At 35.8% G+C, this 15415-nt stretch overlaps 1 long non-coding RNA gene across 4 annotated transcripts; it reads left to right on the top strand.

Annotated features, from left to right (window-relative positions):
* The first annotated feature begins 7344 nt into the window (after positions 1–7344).
* LOC132132095 (uncharacterized) lies at positions 7345–14992 on the top strand. Of its 4 annotated transcripts, XR_009429004.1 has the most exons (6): positions 7345–7432; positions 8302–8350; positions 9741–9888; positions 9966–10102; positions 13904–14031; positions 14850–14992. It is a non-coding gene; the product is annotated as an uncharacterized LOC132132095 (long non-coding RNA). The 4 variants fall into 4 exon arrangements; XR_009429005.1 differs by lacking the exon at positions 9966–10102; XR_009429007.1 differs by lacking the exon at positions 13904–14031.
* The last annotated feature ends 423 nt before the right edge of the window (positions 14993–15415 follow it).

Raw genomic sequence — 15415 nt, 5'->3', positions numbered from 1 at the left:
CACTCTCATTGGCCGCGGCATTGGCAGCGGATGGATGGCCCGGCATCCTGGCCCGACGGCCATGTAAAGGGGTGCGGTTCCCATCCGGATCGCGGGTCCGGCAGCTCACGTCTCTTGTGGCGCGGGAGTCCCTCAACGCACCCTTCCTGGACCCACGAGGACACCAGTGTGCATGCATGGGGAAGAGACCGGTCTCTATATATATATATAAAGAAATATATAAAATCATATTTACTTCAGTACACTACCCACAGTGAAACAATATCTACCAATGAGACAAGTGAGCTCCATGTTAGCTCATTATTATTATTTATTTTTCCATTAGTAGGCTACACACTAAAAAAAAATTAGTAGTGAACTGGTCTTCCAGATTGGCTTTAAAACAGCTTGGTCAAGCTGGAAGACCAACTAGACCTGAATAGACCATCTTGGCCAGACAGGAAGACAAGCTAAACCAGATGAAACAAGCTAAGACCAGCATCCACCTAAGGCTGGTTTATTTATTTATTTTTGTTTGTTTGTTTTAAGTTATACAATAAAATGGCGCTAGTTTATTCTGTAACATAAAAAAAATAAAAAATAGGGTAAATATACTGTACTTCTGGACCCAAAAGTAGCAGAAAAAAAAGTATTATCCTTGAGTTTTATAGGCAGTGAATGTATTTGTATTGGCACTATATAATTACAGAAGTTGCATTTTGCAGGTACATTTCTCAGCCATATTGAATGGGCCAGACATGACCATTTATACAGCAGATTAGCCTGAGTTTAATTTAGAGTAATTGAACAATCTCGTCTGCATTTAGCGTAAGAGTAAAGTTCACCTAGGTACTATTCGTCTTCAAAGTGACGTCAGACCTTTAATGACATTTAATTGCAATCGAAGCATCCTCCCTCTGATCTGTCATAACACCCTCCACCTGAGTCCAGCCTAAAATCTTACATAACAATCAATAAGTGAAGGACCTGAATTGTTAATAGGGCTCCTGAGTAAACATCTGGAAATTTCTGTGTTGATGGAGAGATATGGAGTATTTAAGTTGCTGAGGTTTTTCCCCTACACAGATGCTATCTCTTCCCTCACACTTTCAGCGAGAAGAAACCCCTAGAAAACTCTCCTTTCTCCTCACTTCCTTCAGATTTCAGTTAACAGTGTTTTGATTTCCCCAGAGATGGCGACTCTACCCCTGAACCAGCTGTCTGGAGTCACTGAGGTATCTCTCAACAAACAGAAGCACAACAAAATGAATGTACCCACAAAGAAAATTAAACATGGCCTTGCAGGAGAGCTTGCTTGGAGATCTCTGAGCCACCCGAGGATCTGTATTGATCACCTTCGGCTGCTAGAAGTCTTTGAGCATCTAGTGATCCTAGTGTTTTTAAAATGCAATATCACTACACAGGGTACTGAAATATTCATGTCTGAATAAATGAGGTTTGGGATTGTAGGTCCTGGCATAAAAAACAAAAACAAAAAAACAACTGAGTTGATTTTAACTAATGCTTACAGCAGGTTTCAAATTCATTTGGCACCCAGCAGAAGGCCGTGTCTGGGAAATCCATTAGCAGTGTTGGGGAGTAACTAGTTACATGTAACGGCGTTACGTAATTTAATTACAAAATTATTGTAACTGTAATTAGTTACAGTTACTAAGAAAAAATGAGTAATTAAATTACAGTTACTTATGAAATTTTTTACGATTACAAGGGGGATTACATTTGAATATTTACACACATCCACATACAGATTTAACTGATTTCTTTCCCAAATTGCACTGACTATTCTGAGACATACCGCCCTAATAATTTCCGGGATGCGGAAATACAGTCATTCATAAAAACGAAATGCCTAACGCGGACGGAATATGCCACATTTTGGATGACTAAATCAAAAGTAGGTCAGTACACTTGAATCAAAACATGACATCGACTGGTGTCTGTGAATATAAAGCCCCAAAAATGCAATATATGACTTGCACATTCTGCGTTTCTGTGGAAATCAGGCGCGGACTGGACACCGGGAGAAACGGGACAATTCCCGGTGTCATGGCAGTCGATTTTGCCCCACTATTTATTATCATTATTGTATAATTGCCTGCCGAATGTACTAAAGCGATCATTTGCGAATCCGCCATTTGATAATTAAATCTCTAATAAATCATGAAGTGTTAGTCATGACTCGCGCGCTCTCCGCGCCTCCGCTAAACGTTTTGGATCAGACTCAGAGTAATCAATGCGAGAGAGTGAGAGAGAGAGAGAGATGGAGAGAAAGAGAGAGAGATGGAGAGAGAGAGAGAGAGAGAGAGGGAGAGGGAGAGAGAGAGAGGGAGAGAGAGAGAGAGAGAGCTCTCCGCGCCTCCGCCAAACGGTTTGGATCAGACTCGGACAGAGAGAGAGAGAAGCAGAACTACTGTTCAGGGTTTCAGGTCAGTTTCATCTGTAAAGATGCTTTTTTGTCTTTGTTTTTTTATTTATTTAATCAAGCAGCAGCACGTTGCTCATCAGTCATCACTCAAAATACTATATAAAGGACATCATTATTATCTGTTGTAATGTTACAGTAGTAATTTAGCTGAAAAAAAAACAGATTTTTTTTATAGGTTTAGGGGGAGCTACGACAGACAACAACAATGTCAATGTCACCTTTATTTATATAGCGCTTTAAACAAAATACATTGCGTCAAAGCAACTGAACAACAACACAACCCTTACGAAAATTAACATTTTAATATTTAACTATAAATCCAGAGAAAATGGTTAGCCTACTATTGTTTAACTGTGATAACCAAAAATGTACAATTATTTTACAAATGTATTTATTTAAAAATAAATACAAATCCATTTGCAAAAAAAACAAGGTTATTTTACTTTTATATAGGCTAATAAAAGCATGGTTAATTTTTTGTAAGGGAAAAACATGACTCGTGTACAGTATTAGGATTTTTCTATAAAGATATTGTAGTATTGTAGAGTATTGTATTGTAAAGTATAGTTTTGTTCAATCTTGAGTATTAAAGTCATGAAAGAGATGGATAACAGGGCAAAATAAAGAGACTGAAGAGAAGGTGCAGTTCAGGAGAGAACTTTTAATTATTTTGCATGTCCCCAAATTAAAGATTTAAACCTGTTTTATGTCAGGTCCATACAAAAAAATAGTTTTGTCCATGAATTTGTTTGTGTGAGTTTGGATTGCCCAGTCTGAATTTTTTTCCCAGTCCGCCCCTCCTGTAAATTAATGGCAAAGACATGGTTTCATTTACTACACATAGGCCTACTGAAGCTCGCAGTGTTTTCAACCTCTGCCATCTCAATATAGGAGTACACGAGCACATAAACATAATTTCTAGAACTGCTTTGTGTCACTTAATGAGCATTTTACTTATTTTGAGAAAACTATCATCATATACAGAGACAGCAGTTTCAAAAAAATACCAATATTTCAGGAGTTTATTACAAAAAATACGTCACATGCTTATTAGATAACTGTATTTAAGTTGATGTATATGCTTTTATTTATTATTCTTTAATTTTCACAAATTTAGAAAGTAATCAAAAAGTACTCAAAAGTAATTAGTTACATTACTTTAATAAAGTAATTGAAAAAGTTACACTACTATTACATTTTAAACAGGGTAACTTGTAATCTGTAACCTATTACATTTCCAAAGTAACCTTCCCAACACTGTCCATTAGGCAACACTGATTAAGGGGACGATGAAAGGAAACACTGAGAGTGCATGCATGCACCTGAGAACGCATGCATGTGTGAAATAGCACTGACAAATGCAGGCCTCTCTTTTACCAAATGCTTAGTTTTACACTAAATCAGGTCTACTGATTGATAGACCTAATGCTAAAATTCGTAAGTAACCACAGTTTTTTTCCACCAAATGAGGCTGAAAGGTTGAACAAGTATCTATATAACTACTATATACCACTACTTATATCAAACAAATATCTACTATGACTTCAGCTAAAAACAAAAATAAAAAAAAAACTGTAAGGACATCAAATGATAATTTTAAATTGAATGTTGAATTTAGAAAAAAAAGTTTTTTTTGTGAATAAGTTATACATAATAAAATATAATATATAATATATATTATAGGAGTATGTTTTACAAGAAAGTAAATTTTCTTCAAAATTTCACATTTTACTGAGCATGTTACTTGTTGTTTCTTTGTAATTATTTCTTTGTAATTATGTTTGTAGTTCTTTTAAAAAATGACTACAAACTTTGAAATAAGTAAATTACACATAAAATAGTAGTATGGCATAAATAAAAAATAAAATGGGCTACATTATTATATTAGAATTACTTTTGATTATTTTGCATGCTAAGTCAAAATGAGTTGTTCATGTTCCCTGCTCAAAACCAGCCGATTCGTTTTTATAAAGAAGGTTAGAAAAGAGACCAATGCACACAGATTACACACCTCCAGCATGCCTAAAGGATCATTTGAAGTAGGGGAGAAAAGACATGGATCTGGTGAGAATGATAACAAATTACCAGAGTGAAAGAGAATTTTAATCTGAGACTCCAACAGGATATTCTGAAGGAAGGAAGGGCAAGAGAGAGAAAAGTGCACTCCTGGCTAAAGTTCAGCAGCCCCAGTTTCTATATTTTAAACCTGGCCGCTCACCACCCATTTAAATCCCTCCCTGCAGGCTTAAAAAAGCTGTCTATGACAGCCAATTACCTTATAGAAACCTCCATAGAGACTCAGGACTCCATCTGTCCATCTAACACCCAGGGAAAAAAGACAGAATTCAGCCATTGACCGCTTATGGACATAATTGGACTTCCCTTCAGCTCTTGCTTACTTGCTCCAAAACACACTCACTCAATCACTTCTAATATCATCTTCTCAATTATAGCTATTCAACTTCTCAACACTTTAATTTCAGCCTAAATAAATCAAAAAATTAAAAGGATGCAAAATCTCAGTACACGTTAACCCACTCAGGAGAAGGGAATTTTTGGAAGCAGGACTCGCAGCAGTAACATGAAAATGAATTACGACGAGAGTTCATGAGAGATGGAGGTGAGCTTCAATGTGTGGCCATCTGCCAAATATATTCTAATACGGTTTTCAGTTTAAATTGTAAAATTATGGAGCAAATTATAACATCTTTATTTTTTTTTTACATTTAAATAAATAATGCATAATTTGCATTTTTAAAAGATTTTCACCCTGTTCGCTTCTAATGTCTTGCCTTAAATAGGAATACTAATATTAAAATTCAGGTTGATAAATGCTGAATTATTTTAATATTTTTAAATTCTACAAGTGTAATTTATGCATCACAACAATATAATGTAAATTCTAAAAAGTTATATTAATTTTTAGATAAATATTTAACCGGAATAAAAAAAAAAAAAAAAAAAAAAAAAATAATAATATATATATATATATATATATATATACATATACAGTACAGACCAAAAGTTTGGAAACATTACTATTTTTAATGTTTTTGAAAGAAGTTTCTTATGCTCATCAAGCCTGCATTTATTTGATCAAAAATACAGAAAAAACAGTAATATTGTGAAATATTATTACAACTTAAAATAATAGTTTTCTATTTGAATATACTTTAAAAAAATAATTTATTCCTGTGATGCAAAGCTGAATTTTCAGCATCATTACTCCAGCCTTCAGTGTCACATGTAACATCCAGTCTATCACATGATCATTTAGAAATCGTTCTAATATTCTAATTTATTATGAGTGTTGGAAACAGTTCTGCTGTCTAACATATTTGATGAATAAAAGGTTAAAAAGAACTGCATTTTTTCAAAATAAAAAAAAACCCAATTCTAATTATATATATTCTAACAATATATTTTCTTTACTATCACTTTTTATCAATTTAACACATCCTTGCTGAATAAAAGTATTGATTTTATTTAAAAAAAGAAAGAAAAAAAATTACTATATTACTATATATATTTATATTTTAAAAACATAGCTTCTTTTTTTATTTTTTATTTTTTACTTTTTTTTACTTTTTATTCATCAAAGTATCCTAAAAAAGTATCACATGTTCTGAAAAAAATATTAAGCAGCAGAACTGTTTCCAACTTTGATAATGAATCATCATATTAGAATGATTTCTAAAGGATCATGTGATAATGATCCTAAAAATTCAGATTTGCGTCACAGAAATAAATGATAATTTAAAGTATAATACATTTAAAAACAATTATTTTAATTATCACAATATTACATTTTTTTCCGGTATTTTTGATCAAATAAATGCAGGCTTGATGAGCAGAAGAAACTTCTTTCAAAAACATTAAAAATAGTAATGTTTCCAAACTTTTGGTCTTTACGGTGTATATATATATACACACACACACACACACACACACACACAGAGAGAGAGTGAGAGAGAAATTATTACCACTATTATAATATACCAATACAGCTAAATTGAAAAAAAAAAAAAAAAAAAACAATATCATCAGATTGGAAAAATTACATGGTACTGTTACAGTACATTGTGCATTAGTAACTGAGAGACAAACTAGTGTAACTGATAATGTATCTGTTAAAATAATTGTCTTCAAAACACACCCAGGTACACATTACAAAAGACTGGAAGTAAAAATATACTATAGTTGGTCTAGGCTCAGCTGAAGTAGCACTAATGTGACCCGATCAACCTTCGTTGTCCGGGTACGTAGTTAGGGTACTTCAAAACCCATAACATGGGACTGCGACAAACTGTGCTGGACATGTGACGTGACATGACATGTGGCCAAGTGTACCCCCGCCAACTCTGGCAAATGGAAACTTGTTGGGCACTCAATGTCCCCATCTGCTCCATCTTTCCATCAACCCCAGATTAACCCTAAGAGCCAAGTCAAGCAGTTTTGCCCCCACAAATGCTACTCGAACCTACTTTCTGGGACAGAGAGAGCCAAGATCCCTTTCTGCTTTAGCAGAGTGGCTAACAGCTCCTAATTGGGTTGAAGAGACACACAACATTTCACTAATCCAAATGTTACCTCACAAGTTGTGTACACACTAAAAAATCCTGGGTTATTTTTTCTACCCAAGTGCTGGGTTGAGCCATTTGGGTAAATTTTTGGGTTATTTTCTCAGTCTTGGGTAGTTTTTGGGTAGTTCTATGTTACCCAACTGTTGGGTTATTTTCTGGGTCGTTTTCACTGAGAGCTGAATCAATGCACCCACTCCCCCACTCGGACGCAATAACCCAGCTCATTAGGTCAAATCAACTCAGCGCAGGCTCAGCGCAGTAGCCTGGTTAAAACCAGACCCTTTTCAGTTGAAACTGAGTTAGGGAGAATTGAAATTTGCCGGAAGTAGTCTGGGTTTTCCCAGGCTATCAGCGCAGCGCGGGCTGACTGAATTCGAGGTGGAGGTGGATGCCACACACACGCTGTAATATTTGGAGAAATAAGGTTCGTATGAATATATTTATACATTTAACATGCATTTTTAAACATATTTATACACATAACATAATACTGAGCGAATGAGGGATAAAAAGGCAAATAAATGTGCGACAAGTTTACATGACATTTAATGCACCGCCAGCTTCGCCCGTTTTGGTTTGCTGGTTTGTAATGCCTGCTGGATAGTAAATACGTTTTCTACTGTTTTTATGTTTTAAACGACACTTTTGTCAAAGTCTTAAGTTTCTTCTTAACTGTTATATGACATAATTTACTTCAAAGTCCATTAAGTCAGTCAATTTCAATGCCACGAGATCAGTGTGATGTAAACGCGCATTCCTTGCCTTTTTAGATTATAAAAATTTGATTTTTGTCCATTACAGCCTTTAAGCAAATCTCTGGTAATACATTTTAGAAAACCACCTTTTGTACATAAAGCTGCCCATCCACCATCCTACTGCATGCAGTGCTAAGTCAAAACAACCCAATTTTTGGGTCATCTGTCGCGGGCATTTTTGATCTTTACAGGAGAAATTATTTTCAAGCAAACTGACTTCAGCCTTTTTTTCTGGTGAAATAAAGGTTTGTATTGGTCTTTTTTTTATCATTGAATCGTTACCGATTGGCAAAAATGTGGCGTTCTGATTTTAAAATATCACTTTACATTATATGATGGATCATAAAGCATTGTGCATTTGCGAGCACCAGAGATAACGTTACGTTACCTATTTTTTTCTGTCTGATGTGTGTTTCGTTTTTTTTTTTCACAATAAAAATACATTTCTAATCATTTATTTATTTATTAGTATTATTATTTGACATCCAGGTAAGTGTCAATTAATCTTGGACTAAAATATATTGTTTTTTTCCCTCAGACCTGCTCTTGACTGTCCGTGGTGGCAAACCCACAGCCTTTCGCTCGAGGTGACACTTTTATCTCATCTAATTTGAATTATTGCCATACATTGATAATAAAAATGCCATAAACCATAAAAAACAGCTGTTACTATTATTAAAAAGATCCGGTAACGTTATTGTGGTTATACCCCTTTAGTTAAAGGGTTAACGTTAGTTCACCCAATAATCAAAATTATGTCATTAATGACTCACCTTCATGTCCTTCCAAACACGTAAGACCTCCGTTTATCTTCAGAACACAGTTTAAGATATTTTAGATTCTCAGTCCCTCCATTGAAACTGTGTGTACGGTCTACTGTCCATGTCCAGAAAGGTAAGAAAAACATTATCAAAGTAGTCCATGTGACATCAGAGGGTCAGTTAGAATTTATTGAAGCATCGAAAATACATTTTTGCCCAAAAATAGCAAAAACTACGACTTTATTCATTATTGTCTTCTCTTCCGTGTCTGTTGTGTGAGAGAGTTCAAAACAAAGCAGTTTGTGATATCCAGTTCGCGAACTAATCATTCGATGTAACTGGTTCTTCTTGAACCAGTTCACCAAATCGAACTGAATCATTTTAAATGGCTCACGTCTCCAATAGGCATTTATCCACAAATGACTTAATGTGAACGAGTCAGTCTTTTGTTCGTTATCTGGCTCGGCTCGGTGTTCATCTTCAGTTCTCTCTTCACAGCAGTTCAGTCCTCTTTGAGTAAATGAATTACTCCGGGATATTGGTTTGTTTGAACTCAGAGGGAGTGTCAGCCACATTAAAAAAGTTAACAGCTTAAGTCATTTGTGGATTAATGCGTATTGGAGACGCGAACCGTTTAAAACAATTCAGTTTGATTTGGTGAACTGGTTCAAAAAGATCCGGTTACATCGAGTGATTCGTTCGTGAACCGGATATCACAAACTGCTTTGTTTTGAACTCTCTCTCACAACAGACCCGGAAGAGAAGACAATGCTGAATAAAGTCGTAGTTTTTGCTATTTTTGGACGAAAAATGTATTTTCGATGCTTCAATAAATTCTAAAGGACCCTCTGATGTCACATGAACTACTTTGATGATGTTTTTCTTACCTTTCTGGACATGGACAGTAGACCGTACACACAGTTTCAATGAAGGGACTGAGAGCTCTCGGACTAAATCTAAAATATCTTAAACTGTGTTCCAAAGATAGTCTTACGGGTTTGGAACGACCCTGAATAAATTATGAGCAAAGTGAAATGTTAATCAGTATAATTCAGGAATCAGTTTGCATGGAGTTTAGAAACATCCAGGATTTACTAGCTAAAGTGTTGAAAAGCTCTGAAGAGTATTTCTGTTTTCATGGAAACTATACCGTTTACATGTAAAAAATGTTCATAAGCCTCTATTTGATTAACAGCATTGTTATTTCTTTGTCCAGTAGAATCAACCGTATCTGAAGAGAGAGCTGAGGAAATTAAACAATGACTGAGAAACAATACACAGCCCATCAGCCAGGTGGAACAGTACATGCGAAAAATATGTTTGAGGTCCTCCATGAGTTTCCTCAGCTAACTACCCCAGGCATGGTATGTTAACATATTGTCTTTATCAAATGGTAACATGAGTTATATTAAGTCTGTTAAGTTGTTATTTTTGCTTTTAGATTGCACAGGACTTTCACATTTTACTTCAAGATGCAGCCCCAAAACTGTTTGAAAAATGGCTGGTATACTGACAGGATCTTGCTTTTTGCGAAGCGAGAAGCAAAGCTTCCATGCACATCTGAAGAAATGACAGAAGGTTAAAATGTTTCTACAATATTTTGATACTATGGGCTAGGGCTGTGTATTGGCAAGAATCTGGCGATACGATACGTATCACGATACATGGGTCACGATTCGATATATTGCAATATATTTCGATACTGTGCATAAGGCGATATATTGGGATTTTTTTAAAGTAGGACTATAATTTTAGAAAAGTAATATTTAAAAAAGACATGATGTGCATAAAACTCAAAGAAGTTTACTTTTGGTAAACAATTCAGTACACAGAAAATCAAACAGTTTGGGATTTGTGGTTCACAGGTTCTTAGTGAGCAAATTTTTATATGCTCAAGTAGGCCATAATAAAAGAAAATACATAGCCCCTGTCACAATACATAACACATACACATTATGTGCAATCTGAAAAAAATAAAAGACATCTGTCTGTGTCAATAAAAATAATGCTTGCACTATTCCTAGAACACAGGGTACATCCAACAGACCAACACGTTTTGTGTTGTAAAAACACGAACACGATTCCTAAAGGAAACATTAAGGAACAAATGTAAATTGTCAATTAAAGAAAATACATAGCCCCTGACTGTGACATCTAGGCTAATGCATAACACATTAGGTGCAATCTGAGGTGCAATCTGTCATTAAAAAAATGCTTGCACTAATATGGGTACATCCAACACATAACACTTAGTGTTACAAAAACACAATTCCTAAAGGAAACATTTAGGAATGTAACACTAATTAAATCAATGAAAAGGGAAGCTTATTTAATCTTAAGGTTTTTGTGGAGGAAAACCAGCTGATCAACATGCTCAGGCTTTAAGACACTTCTCTGTGCATTAACAATATCTCCCGCAGAGGAGAAAACTCTCTCCGAAGAGACACTTGTACCGGGAATGCAAAGAAAGCGCTTCGCAACTTTGGATAGGTGAGGGTACTCGTGCTCATGGAACTTCCACCAACTGAGAGGATTCTCTGGAAGTGGCAAAGGGGGTTCTTCCCTAAAACGTTTAACCTCAGCTGTTGCAGTGTAATGTGCAGATTTTGGTGTTGCATTGTTTTTGGTAGAGGCAAAAGTAGGTCCAAGCAAGTCTGCCAAAGCACATGAGCTCCTTGGTCTCTTGCTGGGGGACTGGGTGGATACAGGGCCATCCTCGTAGTTTGGCTGATCAACCTCCTCTGACCAGCCAGTTTCCTCCATTGGACTTTCTACCTCTCCTTGCTGCTGAAAAACATTAAATCAAACTAGTATTAGTTTACAGTAAATTTATGTACACCAACTAAATCTTATCTTAGCCCAAATTCATCCTTTTTTTTTTTTTTGTGATTCTTTATTTAAACATTTTTAAATGTATAACTATGTACAACAAAGCCCAAGATCCTCCCACAATCATAAAATATAGAGATGAAACTTAATAAATTAAAATGAAATAAAGTGACAAGAAAAATAAAATAAAACTATAATCAAAACATACAATAGGAGGATACATATTAATCATACTATTTTTGTATATAGATTCAAGTCCAATTAAATGGAGATTATATTACTATTTATTTACACTGTAGGCCTAATGTGATAATATATTTCCTAATAATATTTAATAATATTTAAACATAATATTTCATTTGTGTGTGTATTTGATGTATTTATTTGTTACTTACATTCTGTTGCTTGGTGAGGTCATCCACCACAGCATCAGTTATTTTGAAGTAGATATCATTGGCCTCTGCTTCAGAGAGAAATGGTAGATCCTTAAACCGAGGATCAAGAGCTGATGCCATTCGCAGTATATCCTGTTCATCACCAGCATATCTCTTTCCCAGATCTTTTGCTATAGCAGCCTTGATACTCTTCACGGTTTGTGTGTCATCCAGGTGTTCTTCTGTGCCCGTGACAAGCTTTGCATAAAGTGGTGCAATGATGGAAACAGTAGGCATGCTCTCCTCTGACATCACTAAGGTAGCATCCTTCATGGGCTTGAGTGCCTTGAGTACTGCTTCAGCACATGTGATGTCAGCATCAGTCAGTGTGAATATATCCTTCTCACTCTTGCGGACCTCTGTTGAAAGGAGAGCTGCACAGATGGCTGGCTGCTGCTCTAAAAACCTGTCCACCATATCATACGAGCTGTTCCACCTTGTAACAACGTCTGTAATTAGTCTGTGCTTTGGTAGCTTGAGCAGGAGCTGATTTTGTTTAAGCTGCTGGCTAGCTATGGTGCTGCGTCTGAAAAATGCGGTGACGCGTCTGACCCTGCCGAGTAGTCGATCCACTGATGGCACTTTCAGCGCTTTCTGTGAGGCGAGGTTAAGACTGTGCAAAGCACCGTATGTGGCTCATGCCGGCAAGTTCAGCCGCCACATGCATATTTGCTGCATTATCTGTAACTAAGACAGGATCTTTTATGTTCAGACGCCACTCAGCAACGGCCTCTTTCAGTAGGGCAGCGATGTTCTCTCCGGTGTGGCTATCGTACATCGCTCTCGTCTGCAGTACACAGGATTCCAGCTTCCATTCGTCAGTTATGTGATGGACCGTAAGCGTCACATATGACTCGGTAGCCCTAGACGTCCAAGCGTCACACGTCAAGGCAACCTTCTCAGCTAAAGCTAGACATTCCAACACGTTTGTTTTAACCTCCTTGTAAAGATTGGGCACAGCGATATCAGTGATGTGTTGCCGGGACGGTATAGTGTAACGAGGCTCCATTGTTTGCACCATATAACGGAAACCTTCGTTTTCAACCACACTGAGCGGGCGCATGTCTTTACAAATGAAATAAACTACCGACTGGGTTATTTTGGTTGCACGAGTTGAAGTCGTTGGTAATTTGTGCGTTTGAACTTGAGCAAGGGTGAGTTGTGACGAGTCGACTCGTTTAGCTTGCTGTTCGTTTAACTGAGTGTCTGAATGGTGTCTTGCTAAATGTGCCCTCAAATTCGTGGTATTACCAGAGTACTTGACTTTTCCCTGACACAGTTTACAAACTGCATGGCTCCTGTCGATATCGGTGGTGCCCTCTTTACACTGGAAGCCAAAATGTTTCCACACTTCAGCACGGAATGCTGCGGGAGCCGGTCTTACATGTGGTTCAGCCATAACTACTACGCTGTTATTAGCTTCTAGCAAAAAGTTAAACACTGTGAGGACACTAGTGGTGCGTCTCAGCATAGCCATCTAGCGATAGGGATTTAAACATAAACATAAACGTGAACCGTCTTACCATGAATATTTTTGCACGTAAAAAAAAAAAAAAAAAAAAAAATCGATATTGCGTTTTTGAAAATCGATACAGTATTGCAAAAAAAAATATCGCGATACTCAAGTGTATCGATTTTTTCTTACACCCCTACTATGGGCCAGATTTACTAATAGCTTGCACCGTAGTACTGTCAGGATTACTAAAGAAATGCAGTGATGAAAAATTGGGAAAAAATTTTTGCAACTAACATTACTGCATATTTGTGGTAGTTTACATATTTTAACTCATTTTTGTGCTTGGCAATAATTGCTGCTAGAAAATGCAGCATTTTCTCCTCTCATCTTATTTATTTAGAATGCCAAACAAAGATTTTATAACATTGCTTTTAATTTTTCCTGCCCTTGGTAGGATATGTTGGTCATTATGAGTCTGTGTTTTTTAATTTGCACATTGTCAGTGGATCAACAGCAGAACTTTACACTTCAGTCTACACTTTTATGGGATTTTGGACTCATGCTAATTTGACCTGTTTAGTAAATCTGGCCCTATTTTTTCAATGACAACTCACTACTGTTTTTAGTAGTGTTGATGAATGTAATATAATTTTCCTACAGATGCAAAGGGAAATCTTGCACTAAAGCTGTTACCTGTTTTGCTTCCACCTCCACCCTACAAAATTGGCAGAAAAACACTCCGGCCCAGCATTGATGAAATCAAAAAAGCTTTCATTGACATTTAGCCTGTAAGTACGACTCAAGAAATTTCAATCATTTAATGACTTCACCAGGTTGAATACACTACCATTCAAAAGTTTGGGATCGGTATGATTTTTTTATGTTTTTAAATTAAGTCTCTTCTGCTTACAAAGGCATTTATTTGATCCAAATTACAGCAAAAAGAGTAATGTTGTGAAATATTGTTACAATAAATTAATATTTGCTATTTGAATATATTAAAAACATTTTTTTTTTTTTGTGATCAAAGCTGAATTTCCAACATCGTTATTCCAGTCTTATATATAGTTACATGTTAACAAGATATGCTCCATAAGAACTTTGTGATTTAATTTATAATGTATCTTGGATAAATAAGTCTGAGTTCAAATCTTTTTTTTCTGTAGATAATTTTCATTACTAAAACATCTTATTGACAAATTTCTAGTGTCCTAGCTATAATTAATTTGACTAGAGAAATAAGAACTTTTTCAGTTTCACACTCTAGCAAGTTAAATTATTTTGCTTTTGTAGGGCAGAATATTAAATGTAGAAACTAAAAGTTTTAAATTAAAGTAAAATTAAAGTATTTCAAGTGTTACCAAAACTCTCTTGACTTGCTTTGCATCCCTGTCAGTGGCTCTGTCAAAGTGGTCCAGATCAAGCTGTAATAATTTTCAGGTATTTTGCCTCTTCCAAAGCTCTGGCTATACAAGACCTATTGTTTCTAAAGACAGCTTGATTGAATAAACAGTTTCGAATGACTCCCCAACCCACCACCCATACCCACACCCCTGACACTCCCATTCTGTTTCACCTTTATTCATTTGCATTATTTGTCCTTTAGGTTGGAACAAATATGGAGGAGGACCTCCAGCAGGCTGAAGCATCAAGACCTTACCCTTATGTCCTGTCACTTGAAAATGGACACATTGATTCGCAGGCATTTGTCATCCTCGCAGGAAAAGCTTTGGAGCAAAGCACTCTCATTGGGGCAGTAAATGTATGTTTCAAATCGTTTTATGTTTTTGATGTAAACTACCCGAAACAGTGTTTCTATATTCATAATATTTTTGAGTTGGAGGGAAGGGAGTCCCCAACAGTGAAATTTTTGCACTGGGCACTACATTCTTGCATACATTCACATACATTCTTTCTAAGTAGATTAAAAGAGGTTACTGCCAATACTTTGTATTTCATAGATTTATTTTTGTGTTCATTTTGTAGACTAAAAACAACAGGTCCATAATGTAGACTTAAAACAAATATGCTTTGTAACAAACAGTTGTTCTTGAGGTAAAGTATTTAAGTTTTAATTTCATGTGCATATGGATTAAAAATAATGAAATTTATTTGTATAAAAAAAAACGTGTTTTAGTAAACCTTGAGTTTTTTTGGAGTTCATGAATTTCA

This window comes from Carassius carassius, chromosome 49 (genome assembly GCF_963082965.1).
Source record: "Carassius carassius chromosome 49, fCarCar2.1, whole genome shotgun sequence".
NCBI classification, from domain to species: Eukaryota; Metazoa; Chordata; class Actinopteri; order Cypriniformes; family Cyprinidae; genus Carassius; species Carassius carassius.
The sequence above is the reverse complement of the archived record's forward strand: the minus strand, read 5'-3'. Positions and strand labels throughout refer to the sequence as shown.